Raw genomic sequence first — 19,204 nt, 5'->3', positions numbered from 1 at the left:
TTCTGTGGTTGGTCGTCAAACCACCCAACTTCTTCCCCCAGTCCTCTTGGCATAGCCTTTCAAACCAGCAAAGACTAGAAGGATAGGCATGCCTTCTGCGGCTGTAGGAACGCGCTTAGTCAGCAAGGGAGAGGAACTTTTGTTATTGTCTGAGGAAGGGGTAGGCAAAATGCTTTCACTTGACTGGGACAGGGTTGCAGATGCTAAGTATAGTGTGCCTAATGGTTAGACGTTGTTCATAAAGAATGCACTTAGTGAGGAAAAACTTCTAGTATCCTGTTTCTGTTTCCATGGACAGGGTAGATTTACTGGAATTTGCCAAGGAACTGGTTATTGCTTTTTCCTCATCTTCACAACCTTCTGGTAAAAAAAGGAATCGTTGAGGATTTTCAGTAAAAAGAGCAGTCAGTGCGGGGAAGGGGTGTACCTCAGGAGTTTCTTCTCAGTCTGAACATTCTGATTTTGAGGACATTATTGAGTCAGACTTCTGTACCGAAAGAAATTTATTTCAGTGACATTTTAGCTAATATGAAAGCAGAAATTCAGTAAGATCAGAATGAGATTCCTATGGCACAGAACATTTATTATGATGTGTTACAGCTACAGATGCTTTAAGCTGCACTTATCCCTCCTGTATTGCCTCTTTTACAGAATGTTTTTCTCACTACATCAAGCCTTCTTGGCAGATAACCTTTGGCTTCTAAAGGTATGACAGGTTATATAAGGTGCCCCACTCACAGAAGTACCTATTTTCTAATCCTAAAGCAGACCCAGCAGTCATTTGTCTGTCTATATCTCTGCTGCAAAACAGGTTACAGATACTAATCCCATTCCTTTAGACAAAGATGGGAAAACAATGGATAGGTTAGGGAAGAAAATTTATTCTTGAACTGTCAAGCTCATATGCTAAAGTTTTTGCTTGTGTGTTTTTAAAACCTTCATTCTTCTGAGGTAATGAATTCTTCTGTGGTAGCCGTTTCTCAGGTGACTTAAGCAGATTTTTAAAGTGCATTTATGATGCAGCTGATCCTTACCCTATGGATGCTGCATCTGGATCAGTTTTGAGATTTGTTTGGCTTCTTTCTCAAAAACTTCCTGATGATATTAAAGCTGGATTTTATATTCTCCCTGACATATAATGAAAGACTGTTTGGTCCTTCTGCAGCTGAGGTACTGCAGAAGTGTGATAAAAGCGAAAAAATGATTCAAGGACTGATTTAGATTTTCCATCCCTCCTTTTTCAAACAATATAATATAGTTTTCCTCTTCCTCAGCCTCCTTTTCCAATAAACAGTTTAATCAGCAAGAGGCTAATAATCTGGGTAAAAAAAAAAAAACAAAGAAAAAGGAAGTTTAAAAATGAAAAGAAAAGACCCATCAAATCTTAAGGACAACCTTCCAGTCAGCATGAATATTTACCTGTTCAAATTCCCCTTCTCCAACCTGGCAATCATTTTTTTGTCTCTGAGACTTCTGTTTTTCCTTTTGGCATTGGAGAGTCTCAGATAGCTGGGTTCTGAGTGTAACCCAGTGGGGTACTCTTGGCAATGAAAATCCCTTCTTCCTTTCCAGGGGATTTCTCCTTGCCCAGGTAACCAGATGTCACTCATCCCTCATTCAGCAGAAAATGCTGGCTCAAAGAGACACTGAACCAGCACCTGTCACTCTCCTAAGCAAAGGTTGCTACTCAAGTATATTTCTAATTCTTAATCCAGATGGTTTCTGGAGGCCAGTGCTGGATCTTTCTACTCTAAATGTTTTTGTCAAGATCCCAAAGTTCAAGTTAATATCACTTCAAACTCTTGTACCTTTGATTCCTCATCTGTTTTTTTTTTTTTTTTTGTAGAGCTGGGCTTAAATGACATCTATAAACACATTCTTACTGCCAAGCTATTCAAGTTTTTTAAGACTTGCTGCATCTGATGCACATTATTTGGCCTCTGTTTTACCCTTTGGACATTCCGCTGCACCAAGGATATACACAAAGTGCCTAGCTCCAGTCATTGCTTATTGCAGACTCCATGGCATTCATATCTTTCCTTATATGGATGATTGTTTTGTCATTACAGACTCTTTTTACAGCAGTCGAGTCTTTAACAACTGTTCAGGAATGGCAACTCTGTCTAGTTTTCAAATTAATTTGCAGAAGTCTTCTCTCATTCCATCTCGCAGAATGATGTTCCTGGGATTTTTATTAGACTTGGTCTTGGGAAGAGTCTTTCTTCCCCCAGACAAAGCAGATATGTCACAGCAGTTCTTTCCAAGTCTTTCCAGACTAAGCCAAGTATCAGGGGAGCTTTTCAGGGTTTTGGGGTATGTATCATTAATGATAATCATGCTACCATTTGCCAGACTACACATGAGGAAAATACAGTGGAATGTCAGATCAGTCTGGATTCAGGATCTACATCCTTTGTCTTTTCAGACTCCAGTTCTTGGATTTGTAAAGAGGGAAATTGGATGGTGGGTAGACCAGATAGCTTTCAATCCAGATTGTCCAGTCTTTCTTCCAACCCCCCCCCCCCCACCACCACCACCAGTCAGCCACCATAGATATTACAGACCTGGTGTGAGGAGTGGTTTGAAAAGGAGTAAAAAAGCAAACTCTGTGGGACCCAGTGGACAAACAGATTTACACAAATACCAGGGAAATGTTGGCTGTTATTAATGCTTTGAAGACCTTGAAGCATCTCTGGTTCCCATGACCTCTGCAAGTGTACACAGACAACGTCACAGTGATGTGGTACAGAAACAAACAATGGGTACCAGATCCTACCCTGTTTGCAAATTGGCTATGATAGCCTGGGACATAGCAAATCAGCTCAGTCTGACTCTTCAGGCTTCATCTATTTAATCAGGAAAAAAAACTTTATTACAGACAAGCTGAGCAGGACCAGGATAGGCCCCATGCATGGAAACTTCATCATGGGGTCTTTGATAATTGATCAAACTGAGGAGAACACTTCAAGTAGATATGTTTGCCTCCTCTCAGAATAGAAGACTAAAGAAATTCTGCTCCAAGATTCATTGCAGTCAGGCCTGGAAGATGATGTGTTCTAATTCTCATGGACAGGAATGATCCGGTATGCTTTTCCACCCTTTCCATTGATTACCATAGTTCTTCTTCCAAAGATCCAGAAGGACTATCCAAACATTGTGAAGGTGACTCTCTTCTAGCCAAGTCCAGTCTTTTTATTTATTTTTTTTTTTTTTTAATTTGGCCAAGAGCAATTACCACAATCTTCACCACAGACCAGATTTACTCACACTTGACAGGGAGTTTGTTATACCCCAGTTTGGAAACTTTTCAACTAATTGCCTTGATGACAGAATTTTGATGCTTGTTAGCCACCTTTTTCTGAGGATGTGCAACAGGTACTAAAGGAGGTAAATAAAGCCTGCTATTAGAAAATCATGCATTTGTAAGTGGAAAAGATTTTCTAGTTGGTACCAGTCAAAGAACCAGGGCCATTTGCAGGCCTGCTTGGCTTCTGATTTTTGATTATTTGTGTGAGTTACTGTCCAATGGTTTGTTGTACTCTTCTAGTAAAGTACACTTGTCAGCCATTTCTGTTCGTCTGCCCTTAGACCCCCCTTTCTAAAAATACTCAAGTTAAATATTTTTTGTAAGGGATCTTACATACTCACCTGCCTAGTGAACAGGCAGAGCCTCCTTTGGATTTCAGTTTTGGGCTTGAAAAACTTACTTTGTCTCCATTTGAACCTACTCACAAAGTTGATTTGAAGTTCTTAAAATGGGACACTATTTTACTTATTGCTCTGGCATTTGCTAGGTGAGAATCTGATGGGTGGGTCAACTCTACCTCATTTTTCATAGGGACAGGGTGTCTTTAGAACAAACCACACCTTTATGCCTAAAGTAGTTTCAGATTTTAGTTTAAGATAGACTATTAATCTCCCTGTCTTCTTTCCTAATCCAAAGACCCAGGGAGAAATAATTATTCACTCCTTGGATTTACACAAGTAGCTCAGATACCACCTACAAGAACTCAACCTTTCAGGAAAGCTGAACAGCTGTTTGTATCCTATGAATGCAGGAGGAAAGGATAACCGGTGTCAAAGCAGACTATGTTTAGATGGTTGTGCCAAGCTATTCCTCTTTTGTTATACTCATCACAATAGACCATTTCCTGGCAGGTGTTACAGCTCATTCAAGAAGGACATTGATTGTTTAATGGCTTTTCGGAAAGGAGTGGAGTCTAGAAGTATTCTAGAGGCAGCAGCTTTGTTCTGCATATAGACTTTTACAAAGCACTACAAATTGGATCCCTTTTCCAGTTCCAAAACAGACATTGCCAGGACCATAATCCTGGAGTCTTAGTTATCAGCTTTCTCCTTTTTTGCTACTCCTGACTAAACTATGGCAATCTACCCAAATAACATAGACTACTGCAGTAGTGAGCCATGTGAGTAGATTTAACATACCAGTAGATATTCTTATGGATCACAGTTGGAGTAGCTGCCCCTCTCTCCAGACCCCTATTTTTTATCTCAGTTGTTGTTGCCAGGGTGGGTTGTCTTCACCCCTTTGTATATCATTATAGTTAATTTTGTTTCCTAGTAAAAATATTCAGGACTTTTACATCATTCCTGGACAAAAAAATGCTCTAATGTATTTTAGCACTCCGACTGCCTTTTATAGAGAGTGCCCTGTGTAGGACGCAAATAGCTTAGGCTACTGCAACGGTGATCCATTAAAACACCTACTAATATGGTAAGTTTACTTACACAACTGCACTTTCTAAAGCATGATGATAAGAAGTCTAGGATGACATATTTTCTTAGTTTAGCAGAAGCATTTTGGGAAGGAGAGGTTATGGAAATCAAACCAGAAGTAAACTAGAATTAGGCAGAAAATGAGAGTGCCAAAAAACAAAAGAAAGAAGATAAAGAAAAAGGACCAGAAGGCAAAGAAAGAACATTGGAAAACCAACAAATATAGTGACAAGTTTAGAAAACTGCTTGAAAAATCACATGTTGACCAAGATTCGTCATAAGAATGGTTAAGGAGAGGAGAATTTAAACCAGAAGAGGAATGGCTATTAATGGCAACCCAAGATAATGGACTAGATTCATGTTATTTAACAAAATCTATAGAAAAAGTGGGAGAAACAAACAAATGCAAGTTCTGTAAAATAGAACCAGAAACAGTTGCAGATCTCATTGCTGATTGTGATGCACTCATGGCTGAGGGTTTGTATACTGGAGGCAGAATAATGTGGCAAGACTGCTGCAGTGGGAATTGCAAGTATAAGAATTGCAGTGGGGATTGTGCAAACACTATAATATACAAATAAATGAGAAGCACTGGAAACATGAACCACAAAGCATTACTGGCAGTGATGAAGGTTAGATAAAATGGGATCTCCCAATACCAACAGTTAAGAAAATATAGGCAAGAAAAACAAATACAGCATTCCACGAAAAAGGTATACAAGTAATATTAATCACTGAAATAGATACACCTAGGGATTACATATCTTTATATTGCAAGATACAAAGCTGTAAACTTTGAAACTAGAGCAATGTAGGATAAAGATACTCACACATTTCTATAGTAATAGAAGCAACAACAGTAACAAAAATAATTTATAATTATACTTAAATATGCTACCAATATATGTAATCCTATATGAACTGCCATAGTCGGCTTTAGGCACCAGCGAACCCTGCAGTTGCTGGGGTTCCCCTGGTTCTGGGGGTCACTCAACCACAGCAAGATATCGTATTTTGATATTTTGTAATGTGTCTGTCAAACCAACAAACGCTGGTATAGAAATCTTGTGTACTTAATAAACCAGGCAGGTAATGAAAACTCTTATTTATATCTCCTTTAAAATTCAAAGGTCTCTATGCTTATAGTGATGGTGTTTTGTCAAGTAACTGGCTTCACAATTCCATTAAATATTTTACCACTGACATTGTGCCCCTGGCTTAGTTAAATACTGCTGGTGGAAATTTTCTACACTAAAATTAACAGCATAGCCAGCTTTAGGTATCTGCAATATCTGTGGCTGCAAGGGGGCCCCTTAATCACACCATGAACTGGGTTTGGACGCCACAAAAGCTGCTACTGGTTGGGGAAAATTAATAGAAAAAGAATGTATTAATTTTCTGATCATGATCTTTAAGCTGAACAGGGCTGTGATATGAGTCTGCTAGGATAAGGCTGATAACACTCATGAGCAAGGTAAGCAATAGAGAGATCAGCAGCCCAGAGTGACTGACATCCGTGCATAGCTTGGATTATAAATACTGGTGGAACACCAGATGCTATAACTCTCAACTTCTTTGCTCAAGAGTTCTGGGCAAAGCCAAAAATAATAGCAGAATAAAAGGTTAAAATCAGGAACATGTTTTAAATATTATTGTGATTCACTTACAAGGTTAATAGAATAACACAGTTTACATCAGCATACATTTTTTGGATAATAATAAGTATGAAACTCTGATATCTAGATTTATTGACAGTCTATAATACTAAATGATTTACTTGCAAGTCAATATTTTTATGAGAGACAGAACAAACATTATGAGGTACAAATCAGGGATAGCCTGAGAAATTAGGGACAGTGATGGGTATGCATTATTCTTCAATAAAAGTGTCTTACCCCGCTGCTGTTTGATTACTGCTAAACAACAGTCACAGATTTCATGTGGAAGTACCAGTGTTTTACAATGTATAGCTATTTGTTATCAGTGTAAAACTAGTATTGCTATGGCTTATGCTTGTTTGTGTGTGTAAAAAATCATTGATTTTTATCTGTGGACACTCCCAATAATGCCAAGACACATACATTACTCTTCTGTGTATCAGTAAAATGCAGTAAGCAAGTAATTGTATTTCAAAAGTAAGGCATAAAATGTATCACAGAACATTTAGACACTTAGATTTTATAGGAGTCTTCTGGTCCCCACTCCACAGAACGTGTAAATAGATTTGGACTTAGTGGTGGCTTCTGTTCTCAACTGCACCCATTCTAAAACCATCCCTGCTCATATGCCTGTGTACAGAAGGTTTCTATATGTTTTGTAGTGGTCTGGTGAGTGTGTGTGTATTGCTTCTTTAATTTTCATTGCAGTCAAACCTTAGAGGTGTGCATAGGAGGTCATTATAGCTTGTGTTTGGTTTGGGCTGGGGACAGTGTGGTCATTATTTCTTTTACTTTTCTCACAGACCTCAGAGGTGTACAGAGAAGGTTACCATAGCCTGTGCAGGGGCAGTATACTGTCTGGGAGCAACAAAGTGGAGTGCATTATAATAATCATTATTTTTTCAGTTTCATGCCCATCAGGTATGTATAAAAACAGCTGTCTATGTGGGGTAGCTGTTAGGAATGAGGTGGCATTCTATCTATATGTATGACAGCAGTCACTTGAAAGACATATGACTGTGGCCACTTGAATCTCTGCTTTCGTCCCCTGTCTAACACCAGAGTAATGCACAGACATGGACTGTCTTTTTTGGTGCTGTTAGAGGAGGTAGACAATATTCCTAGATAGGATCTGTGTATCCTCACAACAACTGACTTGTTTATTGTGAGCTGCTGTTTTGTCAGCTTTGAACATTAATCTTACTAAACTTATGTCTTCCTTGAAAGAAAAAAAAAAACAAGACCGAATCTCTTTTCTTACTTATGATTTTTGTTTAGGCCACCATCATAATAAAAGGTTGTGAAAATGCTCTAAAATGCATCACAGATAATCTATAGCCCTGTGGCTTCTGGGGGACCCGGCTTAAATGAGTTATTTTTTAAATGGTTATTACTGTGCTGTCTTGGTCAGGAGCAATGTACTGAAAGGATGCAAGGAAAATGAAAATTGAACAGCTATACTAAATTTGTTTCCTTAATCACAGCTTCTCTTCAAGCCATCATTGGATGGAAAGGTTGTGTACAAAAAACAAGGTTTCTCAAAAAAAAAAAAAAAAGAGTTAAGGCACAAAAGTAATGTGCATGGTATGGGGAGTGCAAGGTGGGGGTGGGGGAACAGAGAAAAGCACTGGAAGACATACCTCTCAACCCCATAGCACAAGAAATCTGGACAAAGGCAAAAATAATGGGGGGGGGGGCAATGGCCCAGAAATAGGGGCACATTTTAAATATTATTCTTATAAATTTAGAAAGTTGCTAGAAAGGCAGGTTTTGTGGGGTCTATATTATAACATCGAATTTTATAAAGTTTGAATGTTATAATATCGAACCAGTAATGTCAAACACTGAAAACAGCGAAGGTGCAGGACACCGAATTCTTTCCCAGGGAAAGAATTCGGTGGGCCGTTGCTGTAGCTTCAATGTTTTCAGCGTTCGATATGTTGGGACGTTACGGGTTGGGTTCAGGTAAGTGTGCAATTGTGTGTAGGTTAGGGTTAGGGGCCGGGTTAGGTGAGTTAGGGTTAGCGCGCGGGTCAGGTAAGTGTGCGGTTGTGTGTAGGTTAGGGTTAGGGGGCGGGTTAGGTGAGTTAGGATTAGGGCGCGGGTGAGGTGAGTGTGTGATAGTGACAGACCTTAGGGTTAGGGTTGGGTTAAGGTAAGTGGATAGCTAGTAGTGTATGTAAAGTTTAGTTTAGGTTTAGGTGTAGGATTTTAAGTGTATGTGTGTGGATTGCTGTTTTTTGTATGTGTTAGTGTTGTGTGTATGTTTCTCGGAATAGCGAATTTTTTCCCAGGGAAAAAAATTCGCTATTCTGACTGTTCGGTGTTTTCGGATTTCGGTGTTTAGGGTTCGATATTATAACATTCGATGTTTACGAACTTCGATGTTATAATATAGACCCGGTTTTGTGTTAGTGTCCATTTATTGAAGGATGTGAACTCTTAAACTGAAATATCTGACATTATTTATTGACCTCATTCCTCAGAGATTTGCTAGAAAACCTTCAGTTTTATGAGAATCAGCCAAATATATGATGCAAAAATCTGGAAGATCTGGACATTCTGCAAAAATATGGGCAATTGAGAGGTATGCTGGAGGATGTATGGTTGAATGAGTCGGAATGGTGAAACAGTAGGCAGTGCCTAGTGTATCAGTTCACCGAAGTCCATCCTTGTAGAGTTGTTGTGATATATTACTGTTACAGCTAAATGCCAATAACTGTAAATGTTCCTTTGTGAGATGGACCAACACAGTGTGGTACACAGGCATGTCATAACGTAAGAGTATTGTAGCTACAGGTCAGTCTGTGTATACTACTACTAAAAGTTTGTAGCATGAACTAAGTTTTGCTTAGGAGGTTTGGCAGTGTCAGGATGATACTTAGACTTGAAGTGTCCAGGGGTCCCCTTACTTGACATTTACTGGGCACCTCAAAATGCTAGCACCGTCTCTGTGAACTGCAGAAGGAAACAATTATGGGTACATCACAGGTACTGAGAGATGTGCTTTTGGCAAACATCAAATATTGAAGCAATACTAACTTCATGAACTTTAATTGTACCCCTGACACAAGAATGAAGTCCATTCCTTTCACAGTATTAGAAGGCAAAAACATATGGAGAAATTAAAACAAAGATAAAAAATAATAGACTAGCACACAGCTGACATACTGACACTGTGTCCAATATAGTAAAACAAACTCGTTTCAGGAAGCGTACCCTGAGATGGTGCAGACAAAGAATGAATTAACATAAAACTTTCAGCACAGAAGTAACAAGCTTAAAAAAGGTGGCAACAAAGGTTTGGAAAATTAAACATAAATCATGGAGGAAACATTAAAAGAGATCCAAACTAAAGGCAGCAGGGCCAGCTCAGTCAAGAATACTAAGATAACTGTGATACATTATGTGTACTTAAGTAAGTAAAAAAAAAAAGACAAGGTAATGGTAGTAAAACAAAATGAAATGGATGTGCAGGGCAACAAAATATACAGAAACAGAAGAGCAGTTAATTAAGCACATGCTTTTGAGTAATCCGTTAACTCCAATGACAAAGAGAGTAAACCACTGATCTAGTCTAAAAAGACACAGGTTTGAGTACTGAACATGAGTGCTGAAGGACCACACACCAAGACTCGCTCAGTAAACTACACAATTACTACACTAAAGGGGGGTTCCAGTTGTACTGTAAGGTGAAATTGTACCTTGTGGAGATGGATATTTTTCAGGGCAGTAATTAGTTTGCCAACTGTAGTGAATTGTGAGTAGTTAAAGAAGCGTAGATATTCAAATTGGCTAAGATCTTTTAGGGGTATACAGTGGTATGTTGAGAGGAAGCCTTACTGTCCCTACTCATGTTTGGATAGAATCAGAACCAGCTGCAAGTTTCTAACTGTAGGGGATATGGAGTCAAACCAAACAAATACATTTGTAGGTGCTTACTTATCACTATTCACATAATGATATTATGACTCTATCTTCATGGAGGCCTTCTACAACAGTACCCTGATATCCTGACATATCTTGGAACCCAGATCACTAACTGAACAGCTGGGTGGCAGGACTGCATCTGAGTTGTGTTTTACAGATGCTGCCCTTCTACTGTGCTGTCATGTGACAAAATCGGCCTACCTTGAACTCTGCTACTGGATTTGACAGAATAAAAAAAAAAGAAACAATCTCATACCATCAGGGAAGTTACCTTTTCTACACTTATTCTATACATTAGAATATGCTAATGTTGATTAGAAATCCTATTTGTGATGTGAAATTTTTGTATCTGAAATTGGTCTAGCTGGTTATTTCCAACTCCAGTGAGAATAAATCACAGCTCAGATGGCTTAGTGGTAACTTCCTGTGGCTATAAGAGTTACTGTTGCTGTTGTTTCTGGCTTACATTACTGTTTGTAAAGCAGTGCAAACTTTTTTTATTGGCCTGCATGCTCTTATGGTCTGCTTTAAATTTGACAATGCTATATTGTACTATCATGCAACACAACCAGCCTACCCTGAACTATTCTGCTGGATTTGACTTGAAGAACATTCACACAATATCTGGAAAGTGCTGTGTTTAGCATTGTGGTTTTGCAGAATATATAACACAGTATTATTGTACAAATGGCAGTAGCACATTCTCATCTTCGTAACTGCCTGGTTCACCCAACCCCTATTCCCTTGCATAATATACCTTATTGATAGTCTGCTTTAAGCTGCATGTGGGTGTCTGTGGTAAAACTTTGCAGCACCTGTTACCAACTAATGACACTGGGTTTAGGTTTACTAACTGTTGCTCCCTGCTATGCATTTTTCAAATGTGGCCTGTTGACTACCATTCTGTTAAACTGTATCCTTGCTAAGATAACATCATCCTAACCTGTTACACTGTGACTAACTGCTTACTGTCTTACTATATGAAAGCCTTGATGTGATAGGATCATCCTAACCTATTATATTGTATCCTTGCTGTGGGTGACTGTTTACTACAGTACTATATAGCAGATTTGTTGGGACAGTACTGCACACTTTTCTAAATTACTGGTACTTTTTTACAATGCATTTATTACTGTGACAGCCAGATTTGATCTAGGCACCTCAAGTAGTGCACTTATGAATGTAGTACCTAACATCTTTTGTAACATTTTGCATATTGTATTATCCGCCTTATAGAATCTTGCAACATTTTGCATATTGTATTAAGTACCACATGTCCTGGGAACACGTGTATCTGTACCACATGCATTATTGTGCTGCAGTATCCCTGCTTGCAACCCAATATTTCAGTAATAGTTTCTTACACCACCACCACCATCACCTGAGTAGTCTGACCAAGACCATCAGGCTACAGGCGGTGTACTTGTTATGGGTGATTCCACAGTAGTGCACAAGGGGATGAGTAAAGACAAGATAATGGTCAGCTGCCTCTCAGGTGCTAAAATCTGCCATATCCTAAGGCATTCCAGTCCTTTCAGCCAAAGTATGACTATGGCACCATCATTGTCTATGTGTGTGCAAATGACCTGAGATGCACCCCATTATACTATATGCAGAGAGACACAATTGAACTGTCTGTGTATGTCTCTTAGATTGGAAAGAAACTAGTCTTGAGTAATATCATATAATCACCATGAATGTTTGTCTTTTCGGCTTTTCCCGGTAAGGGGTCACCACAGCGGAACTCCGGTCCGCTAATGATTGGCAGTAGATTTTTTTTTGGTGCACGCCCATTTACGCATGTCTTTCGGAGGCCACTCGACCGCAGGGCGGACATGCTGACTCCACACAGAAGGCACTCCCCGCACACTGAATAATGGCACAATATAAGCAGAAGATGATAGACTTTAATAATTGGTATAATTATTGCTTTCATTTTCAGGGATGCAGTGAGTATCAGCCTTTCATACTCTTTTATAAGGATGCCCTGCACCTAGCTTTCACATACTGGCTGTGGCTTTCTTTATCCATATAGTGCCATTTTTCGTGTCAGTCTATTCAGTCTGCCAGTATAGTAATTACAAATTCTAATCTGGTAAATAATACTACTCAGTGATAATGGACTAAATAATAAAATACCTTCCCTTGAGACCTTCCTAAGTGAAGAAATCGTTGATATTTCTGTTGCCAATAAAACCTGGATGACTCCTGAGCAGTGACAGCTATCCCTCCTTAATACATGCATTTGCTTCTCTGGCTGCTACTTGTTTTACCCACAAGTGTAGATAACAGTATGGGGGGTAGGATGTCTCTATCCAGAACATTATCACCTCTAAATTAATTGAACAAATCAATAACCTTGAATTCCTTCTCTTCTAATATCAGTAAACACAGCCTCATAACATATCCCGGCCAACTACAGAGCCCCTTCCATGACACCAACAAATCAAGAAACATAGCATAATAAATGATTTTCCCTCCATTAAGCCAAACACCATCTTTCTATGGGATGTTAGCTACTCCTTTAAAAACTGGTACACCTACACCTCAGGAAAAACAAATTGTGATTAACTGGTTTATGTTTGCATCCCAGCATTGGCAACCACAGTGAAAAATGTTCTGTAGATAGGTAATAAGGTGCTTGGGTCAGCTGTGTTTCCCATTAGGGGTATAGTCTCTTGAATCATACCAGTGATAACAGGCACATTCAAGTATAAAAAGACACAAAAATGTAAATTCCTAAACAACTCACTAAGTGCAGTTTGGCCACAATAGCTTGCAGGAAATATGCACTATTGCTTTGGTTATGGCCCTCTATAATCCATACCCTTACCCAAAAATATGCTTCTAACTGAGCACCTCACTGAACATAGTCTTGGGCCTAGTTCTCCAGATCCTTCCTTAGTACTCTCTTTCTCTCTCTACCTCTCTCTCTGTTTTGGTGCCATTTAGTGTTCACTTGCCCGCAGCAAGTGCACTGTACATACATTCTTACACACGCACACACACACACACACACACACACACACACACACACACACACACACACACACACACACACACACACACACACACACACACACACACACACACACTAATACATACACACATTTATTTTCATGGGAGGTTAGTAATATACTCTAACAATGAATCCTTCTTTCCCGGCTCACAGCTGTAAATTGACACTAGCCCCAGAGTATTAAGCTGGGTCATTCCATTTACTGGTTCACTCATGTTAATAACTCAAATAATTAAGAATACAATGATAACATATAGCAAAGAAGTTTGGCCAGTCAGAAGTGGATACCATTAACCTATCACCAGTTAGCTATAAATATTCTCTTATTAGTTACTAAATACACAAACAGATGATCAGACACAAGATTTTAATACAGAATAAATAAAAATATTTTACTTAAAGAAAGAGTTAAACAGTACAGTTAACAAATAAATATACAGTGTAACATGGCACTGCATGGGTAAAGAGAAAAGAATCCTAACAAGGATTTAAAGAAAAAAATAAAGAAAAATGTGTTTACACCTAAACTTTATTCTAGCCATCTTTTTTAACTAAATGAATTGCTAAGATCTAACGTTGCTACATTTTCATGTCATATTACAGGCAGAGACAGAAGTGCAAAGAATCATCTCAAAGGTACAAAAATCCAAGTTCCTGGTAGCACTCCTTCTCAACTGTTGACTCTCTTTTGTCATTTGTTTCTTTACTTGACTGTTTATTTGGTTATTGCTTATACATTTTTTTTTACTCAAGTAATTTTATTATTTTTTTCCAATGATAATAGTAATAAACTTTTACATTTCAAGAAAGAATATTGTAATAAACTATTTACAAAATGTACAAATGGCATCAAAACCAAAAGGGAAAAAAGGAAAAAAAAATCTGATATGAAACAAATAAAGAAAGTTACACATTGTTAGAGGAAATCTTACTTTCACTCCACTTAAGTAGATGAAACCGTGTCTGATTTAAGTGTCTCAATAAGGGAGAGAACTTTCTCCCAAGGATTATTACTCCATTTCATAGGAAATATTCTTAGTTCCTTGACTCTTATTTCCAACAATGCTACATCTTTCAACAGGGTTCGAAAATTGTCAAGAGTCGGAATGGGGGAGGATTTCTATTTTCTTACGATGCATTTCTTAGCAACTGCCAACGTAGTCCAGAGAAGATAAAGGTCTTTGTTGTTCATAACAATAGTTTAATTTACAATAAAAAAAAATAATAATGACTTTGACAAAATAAAAGAATCTGTAAAGATGGCTTGAAGAAATTCACCAATCTCTTCCCAAAATTTCTTAATATGAGTACAATCATAAATAATATGAGATCAATTGGCCATATACTTTGATGAACATCTCCAACATACTACAGCTTTAAAAGAGTTAAATCTGACAATTTTGCGGGTCTGTATTGTATATTCGAAGCTTCAAATTTTCTAACCTCATATGTTCGACAACATATGAGTGAAACTTGAAACCTCTAATATATAATAAAAAAGTAAAAATAAATTACCTTAATGCTTTGGGAAGGGGGGCTGTGCCCCCCCTGTACCCCCCATGTGGGAGGCTGCACCCACTCCACCCCCCTACTTAAATATGCCAACTCCGAGACCACACTTCAGTGCAGAAAATGGAAATTTTCCCATTCTGCACATACGGAGCCACTGCCTTTCACCTTCTTACTTTTCAAAATTCGATCATATGGTGTCGACCATATGACATTCGAACTTTGAAACATTCAGCAATTTAATAGGGACCCAATTTTGCTGAAGTATAGAAAGCTCTATGCAGAAACTTCCAAGAAAAAAATTTCCAAACTTGTAAATTGGAGGTTAATTTAATATAGAGTATAGAAAATTAGTTTTATTCTCATTTGTTAAAAACTACGGCTGATCTTTAGTGATAAAATTCAAAAACTACTGATTAGGAGTAGCTTTATAATTAATAATGATTTTATATTATCTTGAAGTTAAATTTGTCCAATTAAAATCTTTACATAGTACTTCATGTAAAAAAAATGAGTTTAGGCATAGATTGAAAGGAAGAATTCTCAATTGTTCTGCATAGAACTTGTGCGTAGGGAAGTAAACTGTTAAGAGCTAACCAATCTGAGTTTGATAAATGAAATGTATTAATTAACTGGTGTACATCCAAGACTATCAACTTCCTCATACAATGGTACCAACATGTACATTTTTTTGTTTCCCATGTATTAAGAGTATTTATATGAATGTTATTGAAAATTTTGTTTGTGATTTTAAAGGGAAATAATAACTGTAACCATAATTTAATATCAATATTATTATTAATGAAACTTCTGAATGTGTTATAAATATAATTTATATAATTTAGATTGGTAGGTTTAGTGGGGGTCCTATCAGCATCTCGAACGCTGACAATATTGAATATGATATTGTTGCCGCGAGAATGCCGAAAGTGCAGAACATCGAATGGGTAAACGTAAATCTCCATAAGGGGAGATTTCCATTTACGTCAATGTAGTGCGGTCTCGGAGTTGGTATATTTAAGCAGCGGGGGGGGGGTGCAGGGGGCTTGCCCCCCGCCTACAACCTTTAGTTTTTTTTTTTTAAATCAGCATTCGAAAATGTAATAGTTTGATCATTTCAATTCAATATTTAGTGATTCGAACTATTACATTTTTTAAATGCTGATATAGACTCGGTTTGGTGGAATTGTGTTGTAGATTAACATAGAGAATATGCCAAAGTTTATTATTTTGTTCATTTAGTTGTAAAGTTTTTGTTAATTTATTTTCATTTAGGAATATAGTAGTGCACAAAGATTTCCATGCAGAAGAAAATTTTGGATCAAACCGATTTATAATTATTTTGAAAATGGAAGCTTTAATATAAGATTTTAGATCTGGAAAATTAATCCCTTCCAATTCACAAGGTCTGATATGATTTAAGAAAGGTATTCTATTTCTTTTTGGGTCCCAAAGAAAATTTATAAGAATTTTATTTATTTCTTTTAAAAGATTATTACTGGGTATTATAGGAACAGTTAGAGCAATGTAATTTATTTTTGGAAGTAGAATCATCTTAATTAATTGCAACCTATCTTCAAAGTTTAAATACAATTTATTCCATTTCCCAATAAGTAATTTTAAAGTGTTCACAACATTATTTATAATTCATAGTTAAAGTTAAATCTAAGTTTTCACATAATACAATCCCTAAATAATTTAAAGAGGAATCCTGTTTTCCAATTATTTGGTTTATGTTTGAATGAATGTCGTTTTTTTATTTAATAGCATATGATTAGACTTAGAACTACTAACACTTAAACCTGAGATAGATAAAAGTTTTCAACTAGTAAATCTAATTCATGTAGCGATTCATCTGAGTAATTAAAATAAGAAGTATATCATCAGCAAAAAGCATTATTTTAGAATTAAATTGGTCAAATATGTTAATGCCTTTAATTTTGGGGTTAAAACTAATTGTTGAAGAAAAAAGTTCTATTGCTAATGCAAACAAGATTGGAGACAAAAGACAGCCCTGCTTGGTGGGTTTAGTAATTTCAATAGCTTTTGAGGTAAAGGGGCCTAATTTTACATAGGCCAGATTATTTTTATAAATATTTTTTATTAAAGTAATGAATTGTTTAGGAAACTCATACATTTCTAGAATTTTAAAAAGATAGTTAAATTTTAATGAGTCAAAAGCTTTTTCAATGTCCAAAGCAACTATAAGGGCTTCCTGTTTGTCCCTGTTTAAAATGTCTATAATGGTTAAGATTCTTTGAATGTTGTCGCGAGTATATCTATTATAAATAAAACCTGTTTGGTCATCAGTAATGACATGAATCAGTGATTTCTTGATTCTGTTAACCAAGATAGACATAAGAATGTTATAATCATTATTAAGCAGTGAGATTGGGCTATATGAACTGCAGAGGTTGGGATCCTTATTTTCCTTTAGGATAGGTGTGATTAGTGAATATCTCCATGAAGGTGGAATTGTGCCCTATAAATACGTTTTATTTAGAGCTTTTTGCATAATTGATATAGCAGACATTGGAAATAGTTTATATAGTTCAATAATGATTCCATAGGGTGACCACGGAGGTGCAGTGGTTAGCATTGCCACCTCACAGCAAGAGGTTCTCTGGTTTGATTCTCGGCTGGGGTGCCTTCTGTGCAGAGTCTGCATGTCCTCCCTGTGGTCACGTGGGTTTCCTCCGGGTGCTCCGGTTTCCTCCCACATCCCAAAGACATGCAGTAGGTGAATTGGACTCTCTAAATTGGCCCTAGGTGTGAGTGTGTGCGTGTGTGTGCCTTCTGTGGAAGGTTGGGTGCCGGGCTGGCAACCTGACACCCTAAAACTCCACTGCCAATCATAAGCGGACAGATGATCCGCTGTGGTGACCCCAAAAGAAGAAGAAGAAGAAGAAGTTCAATAATGATTCCATCTATACCCGGAGCTTTATTATTTTTACTTTCTTTAATTTTTTTCAGTAATTTTTTTTTGAGAGAGATTTGTTTCTGAATGTCTGTAATTAGGTTTCCCAGTATTTTTTTTTTAATTTGGAAGAATCCAAGCCTAAATCTAAGATATTATGGTATGAATCATTATTTTTATAGTGTTCTGTAAAATGATATTTAAAAGCATCTAAGATGTCACTTATATCTGAAACTTTTTTGTTGTTTTTCCCTTCATGGATTATACTTGCGATATTATTTTCAGTGGAGTGTCTTTTTAATCTCATTGCTAGGTTATGCATGTATTTTGGTGAAACAGAGAATGAATTTTAGTTTTAATTTTTCTAAAGCCAGATTGGTTTTGTGAGTTAAGATATCATTGTATTTTTTATTTAATTCCCCAATTTCTTTTTTTTAGCAACTAGATCTCTTGAATCATCAGAGTTGTTTTCTATGATTTGTTTTTGAATATTAACTAACTCGGACTCCCATTCCTTTGTTTTGTTATTAAACCAGGTAATAGTTTTGCCATATAGGTATGCCTTTAGGAAATCCCATAAAATGACTATATTTATATCACTAGTATAATTTGTATCTAAGTATTATATTTCCGAATCCAACCATGGTTTGAACTGTTTTAATTTGGTGATATAGGCTGGGATTATTTTAGTGAAAGTCAATCTCTTGAAATCTGTTTGAAGTTCAAGAATGAGTGAGTTGTGATCAGACAAGGGGCAAGGGATTATAGAAAAACAGAATATTTTCATTTTTAAATCTTGGGATATAAAAATGTTATCAATTCTAGTTTGGGTACTGAATCTATGATCACTATGAGAAAACATTAATGAATTATCATTCTTGAGGCTAAATGAATCAAATAACTGCAAATTATCTGCCCATTTAATAAGAGCTTTCCTTATAGAAGTAATATGAAAAGGTATTTTATTAGTGGTCTCTGAGCTATCTAAAATGCAATTAAAATCCCCTCCTAAAATAAAATTACCCTTAGAAACTTTATTAATAAGATGTATTTGCTTTTTGACTGTTCCTACTCCTATACCAGGAATCTAATGTAAGTTCACCAAAGTTCAAGTTTTGTTACTAAATCTTATTATTGTGATTGATAAAAGACCGTCTTTGTCTTCATAGTTATAAATAATTTGAGGAATGGTGACATTTTTCCTCCATAGTATTAAGGTTCCTCTGTTTTTTTATTATATGAGGAATTAGATAGCCTTAGATATTCATTTGGATTCTATGTAAAATTATCATTTGCTTTAAAGTGCATTTACAGCAGAAATATCATGTGTGCTTTATTTAATTTTAGATATTTTAGTAAGTTGGATCTTTTCCTTGGATTATTTAAAACATTAGCATTCAAAGAGAGTAAAATTAAGTCCCTCCTATTTATTTA

The 19,204-nt window shown here is 36.8% G+C and overlaps 1 protein-coding gene across 2 annotated transcripts in view; it reads right to left on the bottom strand.

Moving 5' to 3' along the window:
- The window catches only part of LOC122815941, an 888,188-nt gene that overhangs the window by 718,250 nt on the left and 150,734 nt on the right, over positions 1-19,204 (bottom strand). The window lies entirely within an intron of this gene.

The sequence above is a fragment of the Protopterus annectens genome, chromosome 11.part0 (assembly GCF_019279795.1).
Source record: "Protopterus annectens isolate FY-2018-M chromosome 11.part0, PAN1.0, whole genome shotgun sequence".
In the NCBI taxonomy this organism is placed as follows: Eukaryota; Metazoa; Chordata; order Ceratodontiformes; family Protopteridae; genus Protopterus; species Protopterus annectens.
Note: the sequence above shows the minus strand (reverse complement) of the source record. Positions and strands in the feature narration are given on the sequence as shown.